This window comes from Leptonychotes weddellii, chromosome 5, assembly GCF_054177405.1.
Source record: "Leptonychotes weddellii isolate Sample4059 chromosome 5, ASM5417740v2, whole genome shotgun sequence".
NCBI classification, from domain to species: domain Eukaryota; kingdom Metazoa; phylum Chordata; class Mammalia; order Carnivora; family Phocidae; genus Leptonychotes; species Leptonychotes weddellii.
In genome coordinates, this window is record NC_138373.1 from 101,530,933 (window position 1) to 101,546,060 (window position 15,128).

At 43.4% G+C, this 15,128-nt stretch overlaps 1 long non-coding RNA gene across 1 annotated transcript; it reads left to right on the plus strand.

The window, feature by feature from the left end:
- Nucleotides 1-238: 238 nt before the first annotated feature.
- On the plus strand, nucleotides 239-9,951 carry LOC145721786 (uncharacterized). Its single transcript, XR_014145694.1, has 3 exons — nucleotides 239-1,162; nucleotides 6,928-7,085; nucleotides 8,011-9,951. It is a non-coding gene; the product is annotated as an uncharacterized LOC145721786 (long non-coding RNA).
- The last annotated feature ends 5,177 nt before the right edge of the window (nucleotides 9,952-15,128 follow it).

Sequence of the window (15,128 nt, forward strand, 5' to 3'; positions counted from 1 at the left end):
TTTATTACAAGGTCATTGGATTCTCAGTAAAGGGAAGCATTTCTGAAAACACAGTCCTTGGGTGAGGAGAATTCCTTCCTCAGAGAAAGAAAGTTGCCTGCCTGGCCAATATGATTTATTATCAAGCATAGGATAAACTAGGAAATGGCAGGGTAGAGACAAAGCTAATTAGCAAGCTGTTGTTCAGTGCCAGGTGTTTAAAGTTTAAGAACTAATTTCATGACCCTGTGCATGTCCCCTCCTTCTTTTGTCCTCTGTTTTTTATTTTATTTTTTATCTTCCAAATGAAGATATTGGACTAGATGATCTCTAAGATCATTTCCAGCTCTACCATTTTATGATCTAATTTTTATTTAACACCAGTATAACATGTTTTTGATACGACAAAGGTTCAAGAAGTCTTGATGGCATTTTACAGATATGGCCACTGAGGGCAGCGGGGCCAGGGATTTGCTTCCGACACATGAGATAGTGTCAGGGCCCGAATCCTTCCACAGCTCTGTTTCATTAAGCAATCAGTATTTCCTGGCTCCCGGGAGGAACTGCAGTATCTTTCCCTTCAGAAAGGCCGGTCTGTTTTTTCCCTACCAGGCCTGAAGGAAAAAACAAAACAAAAACAAGGGTCAGAGTATTAATGTGAAAAATATTAGAGTACACTTATTCCCCTCACGCAGACAATGAGGGTTTGAATCTTACAGTACGGAAAGACAAGTCCGAGGCGCCGGGACTGCCCAGGGTCTGGAAAAGGGGCACAGATCTGAGCCGTGGTGGGGTACATTTCACTCTTGGTGGACTAGGTTGGGGGGTGGGGCACTGATTCTAAGGGCAGAGTGACAAGGTCAGCCTCACCTCTTATCTCCGTTCTTGGCAATAGCCAGTCTAGCTAGAAAGAGCAATCTGTCAAGTCTAATTAGAGTAGAACAAAGTGAACAATGGGCGCCCAGCTCTAAACTGACAGCCCAGTTGAATGGGGTGGAGGAGCCCGGGTGGGATGTGTGCTTTGTGTGTTTGGTATTGGTTCCTTCAGATGGATCCTTTCCGAACTCAAACGCAAAACAACTTAAACTGGATTCTTCTTTGCTTCACCAGAGATCTTCAGGTCCCTGCGCTTTTTAATACAGGCACATCCAGCAAAAGTAGAGAACCTGGCTCTGTTTCAAAGGTGAGGCTGTGATTGAACATAGTTACATCCTGCCTGGTTGGCATGGTGCTGTGTGCATGCAACTGATATTTATTCATCCGCTCATGTTTCTCTTTTGTGTCTGATTATATTGGTGGTACTAGTGTTTCTTTGATTATTTTTGAAACCCTTTTTCTTATAAGGCATGTAATTGGATTCTGGAAATTTCAGAACAGCTTGAAATTTTAGTAGGACCACAAATAAGCACATTTAAGGTGCAAAAAAAATGTTAATGATATTTTTGACTTGTACTTTAAATGGTCTCTCTGATTTAGGTATTTTAGTTCTTGCATCAAAAGTAGGTTTCACAGGAAAAGAGTATGTTGTATACACAAATCAAATGAATATATTCTTTAAAATAAATACATGAATGCAGGTTATTGAAGCTTAAAAACTATGCATGTTCATAATCTAAAGGCTCAAATAATGGAGGCCTGTGATCAGCAAATATTATATTGAAGACTGATGGCTTGTTCATTTAACTCTGCCTCAGTGTGGGGCATACTTAAAGGTGTGAGAAAACATAATTCTCTAAAGTGGGAGGGAAAGAATGGGAAGACAGTCAACACAAACATAAGTTATAAATTCTAAGTCTCAGTCTGCATGATTTTGCTCTTATTTCCTGTGTGTAATCTCAGTCCTCGAAACATCCTATGAAGTATGTTACTGTTATCTTAACTCTGCAGATAAGGAAAGTAAGGCCTTGAGACATTAGCCCAAGGTTACAGAGAAATGCAGAGTCAGGCCTTGAACTTTGGCTGTCTGGCTCCAGGTGTAATGTACTTCTCAGCACCGTGTTTCTCGTAGAGTAAGGAGACATTACATCTTAAAACTCACCCAATTCATAATAATAATGCCAATATGAGAACTCTCTGCTTATCCCCTGGTCTCTTATGGACATGAGCAAGGCAGTGGATTTTTGTCTGGAGGGTTTTGTACCAATTACGGTACTTTACCGTGCGTTGCTAATCTTTTCTTTTCCAGCAGCAACACTTGTTTCTTTTCTGTTCTTTCCTTTTTTTTTTTCTTTTACACGTATGTTATTTGAATAAATAATCTTGTAAAAGATAAAGTGAGCCAATGTTATCCACCTCACCCCAAGCCTCGGCCTCTCCCCAGGAAAATCAGTTATCAATTTGGGGTATAACCAACTGTTTGCTACGTGTTTTTGCATAGATGTGTGTGTGTGTGCGTGTGCGTGTGCGTGTGTGTGTGTGTAACATTGTTTTGTGTCTTTTAAAAACATACATGGTACCATGCTGTATTTTTTTATTCCGCTGTTTGCTCTTATTATTTTTGTCAACCCACTATGCCTGTGGAGATCACTTCCTGGCAATATGTTTTAATGTAATTCATTCTTTTTAATTGTTACATAGCATTCCATGCATTGTCACTCTTATTGTTTCCTCTCTACCTTGCCTCTGCTTTTGAAATGACTTAGTGGCACATCAGGTCAACATTAACCATATTTGGATTTATGGCGCAGGTAGGGACAGCCATAAGCTTTATGGTTCATGGAGCATTAATAAGTAAGAAAGGAAGGGAGTGAAGGAAGCCCCTACACCAGCCCTCTGGGCTGAGGTGAGAGGCTGAGGCAGGCTTGGTGTTACCGACCAGTACATTTGTTACCTCTTGGCTTGGAATTTTAGCATTTTGTTGTTGTTGTTCTAAACCCACCTGTTCCCCGGAGATACATTCCTTATCTATACGAGCTAATAGTAACATACTGGACAGAGTACTGTGAGGATTAAATGAGATAACACAGAGAAAAGAACATCAAAACCGTGAAGACTGAGACATGTCAGTTATGAATTGTGTTTGCTTATTACCCGCTTCCCTCTTTCCCTCCCACCTCAGATATGATGTCGTGAGGCAATTCTGCAAGGAAGGGTAGTTAGGGAATGGAGCTATAAATGGTGTTATTTGATATTCTGGAGCATGAGTGGGCCTCAAGGCGTGGATTCTGAAGACTGACTTATCTCTGGACTCAAGTCCTGATGAGGCTATTTATTGGTTGTGTGGCCCACAACATTGTGTGGTAATGTTTTGTCATATGTAAAATAAGGGCAGTAATAATAGTAAACTTAGCCGGGGGTGAGGTATAAATGAGATAACATATGTAAAGTACGCCTATGGTTTCTGGCATATGGGAAAGCCAGCCACTGTCATCATTTGATCAGCCGGAGAAGCTGCGATATCTCCACTTCTATTTTCTGTCCATGAAGTGTCACTCTCCAGTTTCCTCAGATGTGACGATAAAGGCAGGCCTAATCCCAGGATTAAAGCACAACCATTCATCGCTCCTTTAGTCCATACTCTTTTTGTTGTTTTTTGTTTTTTTTTTCTTAAAGCAGCTCTTTCCTGAGCACCTACTGCATATCTAATATTTTGCTGGGTACTGCATGAAACATAAAGGGCAAGGGCATGACAGGGCTCTTGCCCTCCAAATGCTTCTGGCTATTAAATTGAAGTGCCTTAATATACAAGGTTAACACAGGAAAGGACCTGTCAGATGAAAGGCATTCTGTAATATGCTGTCTGGGTAACAGATAGTAATATAAACACAGGGTAGTAGTATGAATATACATGCCCAGTGACTATCAAAATTTTCTGTTAATTACAAAGGCATATATACTCCCTTAACACCTGCTTATTCGTTCCTTATCTAGCTTCAGAATTATTTTAGAAGCTCATCTGGGCCTCACCTGTAGAACTTGAGCCATTAAATTAGCTGCTAACGTGGGGCTGGTTTCTGGCTGGGGGTTGCTCTCACCTCCTCTTGGAGAGTGCTAGAAAGAATGAAGTCACCAGGAACTGGCAGAGAGGAGCTGCTCTCTACTCAGCCTAAGTCCTGACTGAGTAAAAACATGCAGATTTTCTGTTATTCTGGACCAAATAGCCAATATTTAGTGAGCAGATAAAATCCCCCCGAAGTAGGAACTGTCGTAAAGAGCCTGAGGATGCCACATAAAGGGACTGAAAGTACTTACTTTGGGGGGGGGGAGGGGAATTCCCAAGAAGTAAACCAACAGTATTTCCAACACATCACCCTAGTCCTTCTCAGCCCAGTAAGCTTTCTCTTGACCCAAAGAGCCCATTTTCTGTTGTGCGTGTGAACCCATTCCAGCTGGCCCACACTGGACATCGAAGGCCACCTCAGCTGTCAAGCACAGAAGTCATGTGTGACTTTTGATTTAAGAATCAGTTCAGGCAGCAGATGCTCTGAGGGCTCAGGGAGTGGCATGCCTATTCCCCAGACAAGCACCCTTTGTCTTCATTCCACGCTTGAATCTGGGATAGAAAATTCTGAATGTTTCTACTTTGAAAGGAGCTATGTTAAATCATTCTTATTAGAAAAAAGTCACTTATGGTATAAAAAGGTGTGATTTGTCAGAGAGGCCTTTGCTACTGCTTAAGGGATTGCTTAGCAGACAAAGAATTTGCTCACTAAAATCATAACCCCGGTGAGAAAGAGATTCTGAAGCATAAGGTGCAGGACATGTAGTTATTAGGTTAAGTGGGATTCAAAACACTCTGTCTCCATTATCCCTTTCTGAAGGCAATATTTTTATTTTTATTCGATAAAGAGGGGCCCCTCTCTGAAATTTTTGCCTCAAAACCCAGAATAAAATTTACAGCATGTTAGAATTCTAAAAGTAATTTGATCCTGCATTTCACTGAGTTCAGGGCTCCAGAAATACACTGTCCAAATCATTATTGGTGATTACTTTATTTTGCCCTTGTACAAGAGGTGAAAGCAGCTGGTGTATGAGACTTGAGAGAGAGCCCGTTTTCCAAAGAAGAACAAAGAGAACTGAGGGAGAAGCTGCTTTGCTTTGTCTGAGCCAACTCCCTCTGAGGATTGCAGCAGGAAAGGCTCAGAGCTGTATCCCTGCCCGTAACACTTGGTTCAGCAGTCCTGGAGATGTGAGAGACCTACCTGCACAGTATTAATGTTATCAGCTGCCCTGTTCATGTATTGTCTCCCTGAAGGACATTTTTATAACACAGTAACACTTAAGGAGACATTCCCGCCTTTACTTCCGTTTCTCTGCTGATAAACAAATGTCAGGCTTCCTCTTGGATCTTGTCCCTGATTCACTAAGTTACTATATATTCATCGCTCTCCTTTGTGTTCCAAACACTGAGCTCTCAGTGCTCATCTGGTTGGATCCAGGTTGTGAAGGCTGCAGCCCAAGTCATCAGTACAGGACTTGGGGGCCCAACTTCCCTCTCCAGGACCCTCAAGAAGCCTTGTGTTCCAATTAGGTCCCTAATTAGTGTGCTTCTGGTGCCACTGGACAAAAGAGAGGGCCCTGTTTTGAACCAGAGCCCATAATTTATGCCTACAACTACACCCTGATGGGAGATGGGAATTTTCATGTCAGAGAACAGGGACCTGATGATAAACAGCATGACTAATCCAAAGGACACCGTCCACCTATGGGTCTTTACTCCCTTACTGGAAGAAAAACAGAGATGTGCGATTTTTACACTTAATGCACTGAATCTCTGCAAGTGGAAGGGATGTACTGCATCATTTGGGCAACTGAAGGACAGGGCTCTACTGGAGAATGCATCAGCTAACGAAGGGCAACATAAAGTTCCTTGCAGCATCAAAAAAGGGGAAGCTGCCCTTTGGCATCATCTTGCAGGTTACAATTCCTGGCAATTGCGCCGGATCAAGAGCAGAAGCACAACCCGTCATCTTCTTTCTGTGGGCTGCAGCCATAGGGGGAGAAAGGTGGTGCCACAACTCTCTCCCAGTGGATGATGATGACGTGTTCTAAGCAGATGATTGCGGAGGCTCCTGTCAAATGAGTGAAGAGAAAAGGGAAGTGGGGAGAGGAGGAGGGACTCAAGAAACACCACTGCAACAATCCTGGAATAAAAATGAGGGGCCGTTATGGGAAATGATAAAGAGCATTCACCTTGAAACACAGTGCCTTGCCCGGTTTTTCCAATTTGCTTCTGAAACCACTTACAATATTTTGTAAATAATTTAAGGAAGGTTGGGATAAACGAAAGAGAGCTCCTATCGGGTTCTATTTTCCCTCTTCTTTAGGATTGTCTTAAATAACAATTATCCTTTTTAGCTTTAGGAAGCATTAAAAACAGTCAAGCCCTTTGAAACATTGTTCCCCAAAACCATAACGGGCCTGCACGTTTCCCTTCTCGACAGAAAGGCTGCTCGGGTTGTGCCCATCACTTTCGGTTTCGTTGGGTAGGGGGTATATCGTGCAGCATCCTGAGTGCAATGGACTTTGGAATGTCGGCTCGGTCTAAGCGGACCGGGTAGCGACGCCACAGCCCCCGGGCCAGATCGGCGCACTCTCCCTTTTCACCGGCAGGCGGCGCTGTTTTTCGCGGCGCCCGGAGCCACCGCCCCGCCCCGCCCCTCACGGAGCTCACTTCCGCCGCGGCCTGGGGAGGCTGCCTTGCTCCTCTCCTTTATGGTGTTTTCTCGAGGCCGACTTTCTTTATGCTGCGCTGCCCGCTAACGTTTCTGAACCACCATGCCCTTGTGACAGTTAATACTACTAAAAACTTGTTTCTTGGGTCCCTTGAAAGAATGGAAATCCTAAAAAAACATGTATTGGGGATTGCGTAATCACTGATTTTTTTAAAACTTCACATGCGTTTCAACTTAGTCAAATAAAAAGAGCCTCTGACCCGACATAGAAGGCAATATATGTTAAAAATTAGAATGTTTTAAAAAAAAAAAATCCCCTTCCTGTTTATTCCAGACTCTTCTACCGTGTAGAGAGCGGCTCGCGAAAATTCAGCTGCGGCTCCATCTGCTGGACGCGCCGCGCCGCTGCAAGGCCCTGCCCGGGAAGGAGAGGTGGTCGGCTGCAGGTGGAGAAGGCCCGGCCTTTTGCCCAGGAAAGGCCCTGGCACCAAGGTAGCGTTCACATGCAGGTCTGCTTATCTAAAAAGAGACTAAACTGACCCTCTGCAAGAAAAGGGGCTCCGTTTTGAGGAGCCCTCAGGCCTAAATATACTGGCATGTGTTATATGGGTGTTGTCTTAGGAAAACCTGGGGCTTCAGGGAAAAGAGGAGGCATAATTCATTTCATTACACCCCCACCTCTCTCAGGTGCAGGGCTGAAAACTAAAACTGTATTTTTCATCAAGGCACACAGGGAGGTATCAGGGACAGAAGTCAAAATGTATTTGTTCTCCTGAATTTTGCTTAATGGAAGGAATTTCAAAGGTGAAGAGGGTGACAGAAATAAAATTAATCTGGGAGTGGGGACGTGTTAAAATGTGGCCTTGGCTGTGGTTTGATATAAGGTCACTAAGCACTGTACCATTTCCAAACTCTTGAGTCAGTTCTGATTTACTTGAAGATTTTTCTATTTAGGAGACTTCAGGCCCTTTTCACCCAAAGGTCTAAACCCATTTGCAAATGCATCTATATACATATTTCAGCACACACCTGCATTCACCATTGTTGCAAACTTTGTTAAAGGCCATAATCAGAAAATGCTGAGGGGTCTGATAGAAAGCAGAGTTTTAGAGCAGAATTACAGTTGGCCCACCCATCTGGAAAAACATGGTATCACTGATAGGAAACATTTCTAATGGAAAAATGTTAGCAAACATACTTTTGACCCTCCTGAGATTGATAATAACTTCCTAGCAAAAATGAATTTTTGTATTCTGAAATAAGTTTATAATGGCTTTCCTGAAAGATGAAGTAGCTTTACCAACAATATCATCTGTGGGAACATAGCTGGTTAGGTAATCCTTGGGGTCCATGTCATGTGACTTGCACAGTCAGTCAGTGTTTTATGATGACATCCTTTGGTGCTTCGATAACTAAGCCCTCGTGGATGAAACTTCCCTGATTCTACTGCCACAGTGAATAGTTTCATCGAGAAAATGTTAACCCTCCACATGGGCACTTGAAGAAGATACACAACTAAGAAAACAGATGAGAAGTAAAATAAAAATCCATTGCAATGATGCGTGGGTGGACTGTATCAGAGAACTAGCAGGCTGAGTATATTTTCTGTTTTGAATGAACAAAGAGTTATTGGATACCAGATTGTGACCAGTATAGGAAAGATTTGATGGCTGATGGCTATATCTATCATATCTCTCTTCTACAAATGTATTTATAAAGGAGAGTCTTTCATAGACATAAATTGCTTGATAACACATCAGCACCGTGAGTGGCGGAGAAGCGGAGAATTGAACATCCATCCCTCAGTGAAGGTGCTTTTGTGGCCTCTGGCTCAGGACAGTGAGGGAGAGGATCAGAGGTGGAGCAGTGAGGAACCAGATACCTTAAGCCCTCACAGTCTTTCCTCTGCTGTGGCACAAGGCAGTCCCTGAAAACAATGTTGTATCTTCTGTGCTTCTCCTTATTTCCTTATTTGTTTAGAGGGTGCCTCCATACTTAGAACAGAGCCACATAGATAAACCAGACTTCCCAGACTTCCCAAGAGTATTCATTTAGCACTATTTCTGGTGAACCTAGTATAAAAAGTCTGTCCGTTCCCCAAGCAGTTGAGCCTGGGGTTCAAATATTTTGTTTTTGGAAAAAAAGCAAGGGAAAATTTTTATAGAGATGACCTCTCCCTTGACTTTCAGTCTATTCTAAATTGGGCTTTTGAGAGAATGTGACCAGTATCTCAAGAATATAAAACAGATTCAACTTGGTAGAAATTTCTGTCTGGACCCCACAGTTAAGTAAGCATGTCTCTCCTGGTCAAAATCCTGACTTCCCAGAGGGATTGCTTTGACACTGTCAATTAAACTCACTTTTGTTCTCTCAGTATAGATCAGTCCTCTTCTTTCCCCTTCCTGTAAAATGTCAGGCCAACTCCTGCTCATCAGTGGGTTTTGGCTTTCTGGTCACTTCCCCTGAGACTTCCTTGACCTCCAGGGGAAGAGAGGGTGGCCCTGCTGAGTTCCCAGAACCTCATGGCTCCCCGTCATAGCTCTGCAATACTGTATTGTCACTGCTTATCTGTCTCCCATAGTAGACTCTGACATCCTATGAAAATGGGGCCACGGTTATCATTATGTTCATTTTCCATCCTCAGTACCTAATTAGTGCCTCAGATCAAGCAGCTGTTAGGTAGGAATTCAACACACGGAGGTGGGAGGGAAGGGTATTTCCGAGGGAGGAACTGACATGAACACATACATAGGTGTAGATCTGGGAGAGTGCCTAGGAGCATGACTGGTTTGGCTGAAGCTTGAGGGGGACTGACAGGAGAGACAGGAAAGCGTGGTTGTGAATATTGTGAATGTTAGTTTAAGGCAGTGGTCATCAGAAGATGAAATAGTTGCAAATGTTGAAATTTCTGGTGTATTGTGTATCGGATAAGTGCTTTGCATATTTTCATCAAAAACATGGAGCCATAGATCTAGCCCATTCCACTTGTGGAATATCACTTAATTGGCAAAACCAACCTACATGGCTAAACCACTCAGTTAAACACTCATTTTCTGTCAGAAAAAGTTTAGCTTCATTTTCTAATTAAAACACTATATTCCGGGGATGCCTGGGTGGTGTAGTTGGTTGAACAAGACTCTTGGTTTCCAGACTCTTGGTTTCAGCTCAGGTTGTGATCTCAGGGTTGTGAGATTGAGCGCCGCATCAGGCTCTGCACTCAGCATGGAGTCGGCTTGGGATTCTCTCTCCCTCTACTCCTCCCCCGTCTCTAAAATACATAAATAAATGGTACAAGAAGATTTTTAAAACACTATATTCCTACAAGTCTTCCACCACCTCACTTGTGACTTCTTTTTTTTTTTTTTTTTAAGATTTTATTTATTTATTTTAGAGAGAGATAGCGAGAGCAAGAACACAAGCAGGGGGAGAGGGAGAGGGAGAAGCAGGCTTCCTGCCGAGCTGGGAGCCCGATGTGGGACTCGATCCCGGGACCCTGGGATCATGACCTGAGCTGAAGGCAGACGCTTAACGGCTGAGCCACCCAGGCACCCGTGACTCCTAATTCTAAGATAGCCATGGTCCGCAGCCCAGAGGCTTGCCAGTATTTGTCCAGGGAATGAAATAAAGTGCTGCCCTGTTGGTGTTTCTTACTTGGCTCTCAGGAAATTCTCCCTCAAGTATACTGCATTCTCAGATTATACCTTCATCTGGGGACAAAGCACAGTTCAGATGGCTCAGGGGTGGCTTTCTGCTGTGAAGGGCCAGAGCAATTGGGAAAGGGGAGGTAGAAAAAAGAAATCAGCTCAATGCCAGCCATTCCTAGGCAGATCACTTTCAGGAGAGGGTACATTTTGTAGTTTGGAATCTGGAAATTGACCCTTAGTGTATACACTTGGCCCTATACTTGTGACCAGTATAGGAAAGATTTGATGGCTGATGGCTACATCTATCATATCTCTCTTCTACTAATGTATTTATAAAGGAGAGTCTTTCATAGACATAAATTGCTTGATAACACATCAGCACTGTGAGTGGCGGTGTGAAGCAGAGAACTGAACATCTTAGCCCTTGAACAAGGCAGGGTTAGGAGCGCCAACTCTGAACGCCCCCAGAACTTAACTACTAATAGCCTACTGTTGACCAGAAGCCTGACTGATAACATAAAGCACTGACTGACACACATTTTGTATGTTATATGTATTATGTACTGTATTCTTACAATAAAGTTAGCTAGAGAAAACAAAGTATTATTAAGAAAACCATAAGGAAGGGCAAATACATTTACAGTACTGTACTGAGACAAAATTCACATATAAGTGGACCTGTGCAGTTCAAACCCATGTTATTCAAGGATCAACAAACCCCAGTTTGAAAGCTGTGTTTTAAAGAAGCTGGATTTTATCCTACAGACCAGTGGTCTCCAGAGTGGAGTATGCAAGGTACAGAGAGAAGATATTACAAATTCTATTTATACTTTTTTTTATGTCATCCTCTTAAACTTCCTATATTGGTAGATGCTTATAATTTATATAAGATAGAAGTACAGTTTTGTTTTTTTTAAGATTTTGTTTATTCATTTGACAGAGAGACAGCGAGAGAGGGAACACAAGCAGGGGGAGTGAGAGAGGGAGAAGCAGGCTTCCTGCTGGGCAGGGAGCCCGATGCGGGGCTTGATCCCAGGACCCTGGGATCATGACCTGAGCTGAAGGCAGACCCCTAACTGACTGAGCCACCCAGGCACCCTGATAGGAGTACAGTTTTGAAATAAATTACATGTGTGTCTATTAGAGGATATGTAAGCATTAGTTTGCTGATAAGAACATGCAATCAAAAAGAAAAAAAATCTGAGGACCACATTTTAAGTACAGGGGAGAATCACTGAAGGTTTCTGAGTAAGGGGGTGAACGTAGTGTAATCATTGACTGTAGGTGATAGCAAGGAACAGGACCGAGCATGGAGGCGGATACACAGAAGTACCATCCCTGCCTTTGCAGAGCTGGCAGCCTGGCCAACACAGGAAGAAACAAATAACAGGAGTGAATAATAATAGCGAATAGTGCACCGCTAATTAAAGGAAGGCCAAAAAGGGAGAAATTTTATTTTATTTTATTATTTATTATTTTTTTTAAGGAAGAAATGTTAAAGAAGACAGAAAGACATTTGTTTTTTATTCTGTTTTTAAACATGCATTTCCTGCAGAAAGAACCAGACTTTCAGCAAGGCCCTAAATGGTGATGGCCTCACCACACTATTTTTATTTCAAATTCCAAGCATTCTGTTTGGTCATGTTCCCTCTTCTCCATCCTTAACCACCAAATTGATGCTTTATTTCTGATTTGGGGGGCCATGTCCTTTAGTTCTTAGAAGAATAAACACCTAAAAATGTGAGAGTTTCTCATTAAGAAGGATTTATATCTGAGGTGCTTGTCTTTCAGAAACCCTCAACAGTATCATGGTTAAAATGTCCAGGATAAAAGAAGTCAGAGAAGTAATTTCAGTAGCTTCCCTATTTTTAGAAATTCTACTATACCCAAAATTTCCCAGAGAGGGATTTTAAAAAGTTCCCGAAGAACATCGTAATAAGGCATAATAATACCTTAGAATTGTGTATAATAGATCCAGTCTCAAAGGATTTTCATGATCTTATCCTTGCATTCCCACCACCTATGTGTCCATCGAGTGTAAGGGCTATGAAAAGGTCAAGAGGCGTCCCAGACTCACATTCTGTACAGGAGCTCAGGTCTCCTGACAAACACTGTTGGAAAGAACCCTGCAGTGTCCACCCAGATGCTTACTCACATCCCACTGTCCTCACAATAACACCATCGGCATGATTTTAGCCATTGAGCAGAAGAGAAAACAAAAACTTGGAGAATATAAGCACCCTTGCCAAGTGCACAATTTCTAAGTGGCAGAACTGGAATTCAACCCAGGTCAGTCTTACCCAGAACCTGTTTCAGTGACTGGGAGGCAACTGATCGTTTTTGATGGGACAGTTTCAGTAGAGTGGTAGAGGTAGCAGACGGATTACGCAGTGTTTAGTCACTTATTATTCATCAAATATTTGTTGAGGAGGGTGGGACTTCCAGCTATGGCAGAGTGAAGGGGTAGGCAAATCCTCTTCCCTTTTTTAAAATTTTTTTATTTTTATTTTTTAAGATTATTTATTTATTTATTTATTTATTTATTTGACAGAGACACAGCAAGAGAGGGAACACAAGCAAGGGGAGTGGGGGAGGGAGAAGCAGGCTTCCCACTGAGCAGGGAGCCCAATTCGGGGCTCGATCCCAGGACCCTGGGATCATGACCTGAGCCGAAGGCAGATGCTTAAGAACTGAGCCACCCAGGCGCCCCGCAAATCGTCTTCTCTTAAAAAGCCATTACAAAGCTGGAAAAAATGGATGAAAACAACCATTTTTAGCACTCTGGAGATAGATCAAAGGTATATAACAATATGAGGAGTGCTTTTGCTTGAACAACTGCTAAAATTCAGTACTAACAGTGGGAATCTGTGGCACCCTCACCTGGGGAGGCTCCCATTTTCCAGCCCTCTGCCCAGCCCAGTCACCTGGAGATTTTGCCAAGGTGGGGAGATGCTGTAGGACCGGCAGCTTTGCTGCCCCAGCCAGAGAGGGCTCACTGGATTTGGACCAGGAGCAGGCCAATGGTTCTACTACCCTGAAGTTACAGTGGTGGTGGGGTGAGTGCGTTCTTGGATGATACTGCACACATTTACAGCTGAGAACAGAAGGTCCAAGATCATCACATACTCCTAGCTGACCTTGAGGATTCATGCATAAAGGAACTGTGAAACGGCCCAATGGAAAATAAAAGTAAAAACCTGAACTTTGAATGGGCTCCCCTAACCGGCACCCCCCAACAAATTCATTATCAGAGGACAGAAGCCTTATTGGTTTGAGGTGTTTGAGTGTAATTTCCATCCCATGATTGGCTGACCATGGGGCTAATTAGACACAGAGGTGACCCCTATGAAGCCAGACAAAAATAAAAACAAGAAAAAAGCCGAGATAGGAGCAGCCACACCCTTCAGAGAGAGATATTTCATAGGTTTAACCTAGGCAAATTACTAAATGCATGACACAAAAGACAGCCTTGAGAGAGAAAATCAGGATCCAGAGTTGCTACAATATATTATTTTTAAAAATGCAGTTTTCAATAAAATATGCAAAAAAATAGGAAAGTATGACTCATTCTCAGGAAAAGTAAAAGTCAATAGAAACTATTTCTAGGGGCGCCTGGGTGGCTCAGTCGTTAAGCGTCTGCCTTGGGCTCAGGTCATGATCCCAGGGTCCTGGGATCAAGCCCCGCATCGGGCTCCGCCCCGCGGGAAGCCTGCTTCCCCCTCTCCCACTCCCCCTGCTTGTGTTCCCTCTTTCACTGTCTCTCTCTGTCAAATAAATAAATCTTTAAGAAAAAAAAAAAAGAAACTATTTCTAAGTGTCCCCAGGAGTTGGATTTAGCAGGCAAAGACATCAAAGCAGTTATTGTAAGTATGTTCAAAGAACTAAAAGAAATCATGTTTAAAGAATCAAAAGAAGTAGGACAATAATGAATCAATAAAGATGCTTAATAAGGAAAGTGTTAAGAATTTTTTTTTTTTAGGGGCGCCTGGGTGGCTGAGTCGGCTAAGCGTCTGCCTTCGGCTCAGGTCATGATCCCAGGGTCCTGGGATCAAGTCCTGCATGGGGCTCCTTGCTCAGCAGAGAGCCTGCTTCTCCCTCTCCCTCTGCCTGCCTGCCGCTCCCCGGCTTGTGCTCTCTCTCTCTCACTATGTCTCCCTCTGTGTCAAATAAAGAAAGAATTTTTTTTTTAAAGATTTTATTTATTTATTTGAGAGAGAATGAGAGAGAGCAAGCACATGAGAGGGGGGAGGGTCAGAGGGAGAAGCAGACTCCCTGCCGAGCAGGGAGCCCGATGCGGGACTCGATCCAGGGACTCCAGGATCATGACCTGAGCCGAAGGCAGTCGCTTAACCAACTGAGCCACCCAGGCGCCCAGAAAAAATTTTTTTTTAAAGATTTTATTTATTTGATAGAAAGAGACACAGAGAGGGAACACAAGTAGGGGGAGTGGGAGAGGGAGAAGCAGGCTCCCCGCCGAGCAGGGATCCCGATGTGGGGCTCAATCCCAGGACCCTGGGATCCTGACCTGAGACATCTTACATACCAACATATGTGTGATGGGGGGTGCCTGGGTGGCGCGGTCAGTTAACGGCCAACTCTTGGTTTTGGCTCAGGTCATGATCTCAGGCTCATGAGACTGAGCCCCACTTGGGCTCAGCCCTCAGCAGGGAGTCTGCTTAAGACTTTCCCTCTCACGAACCATGAGAGACGATGGACTCTGAAAAACAAACAGGGTTCTAGAGGGGAGGGGGGTGGGAGGATGGGTTAGCCTGGTGGTGGGTATTGAGGAGGGCACATTCTGCATGGAGCACTGGGTGTTATGCACAAACAATGAATCATGGAACACTTCATCTAAAACTAATGATGTAATGTATGGGGATTAACATAAGAA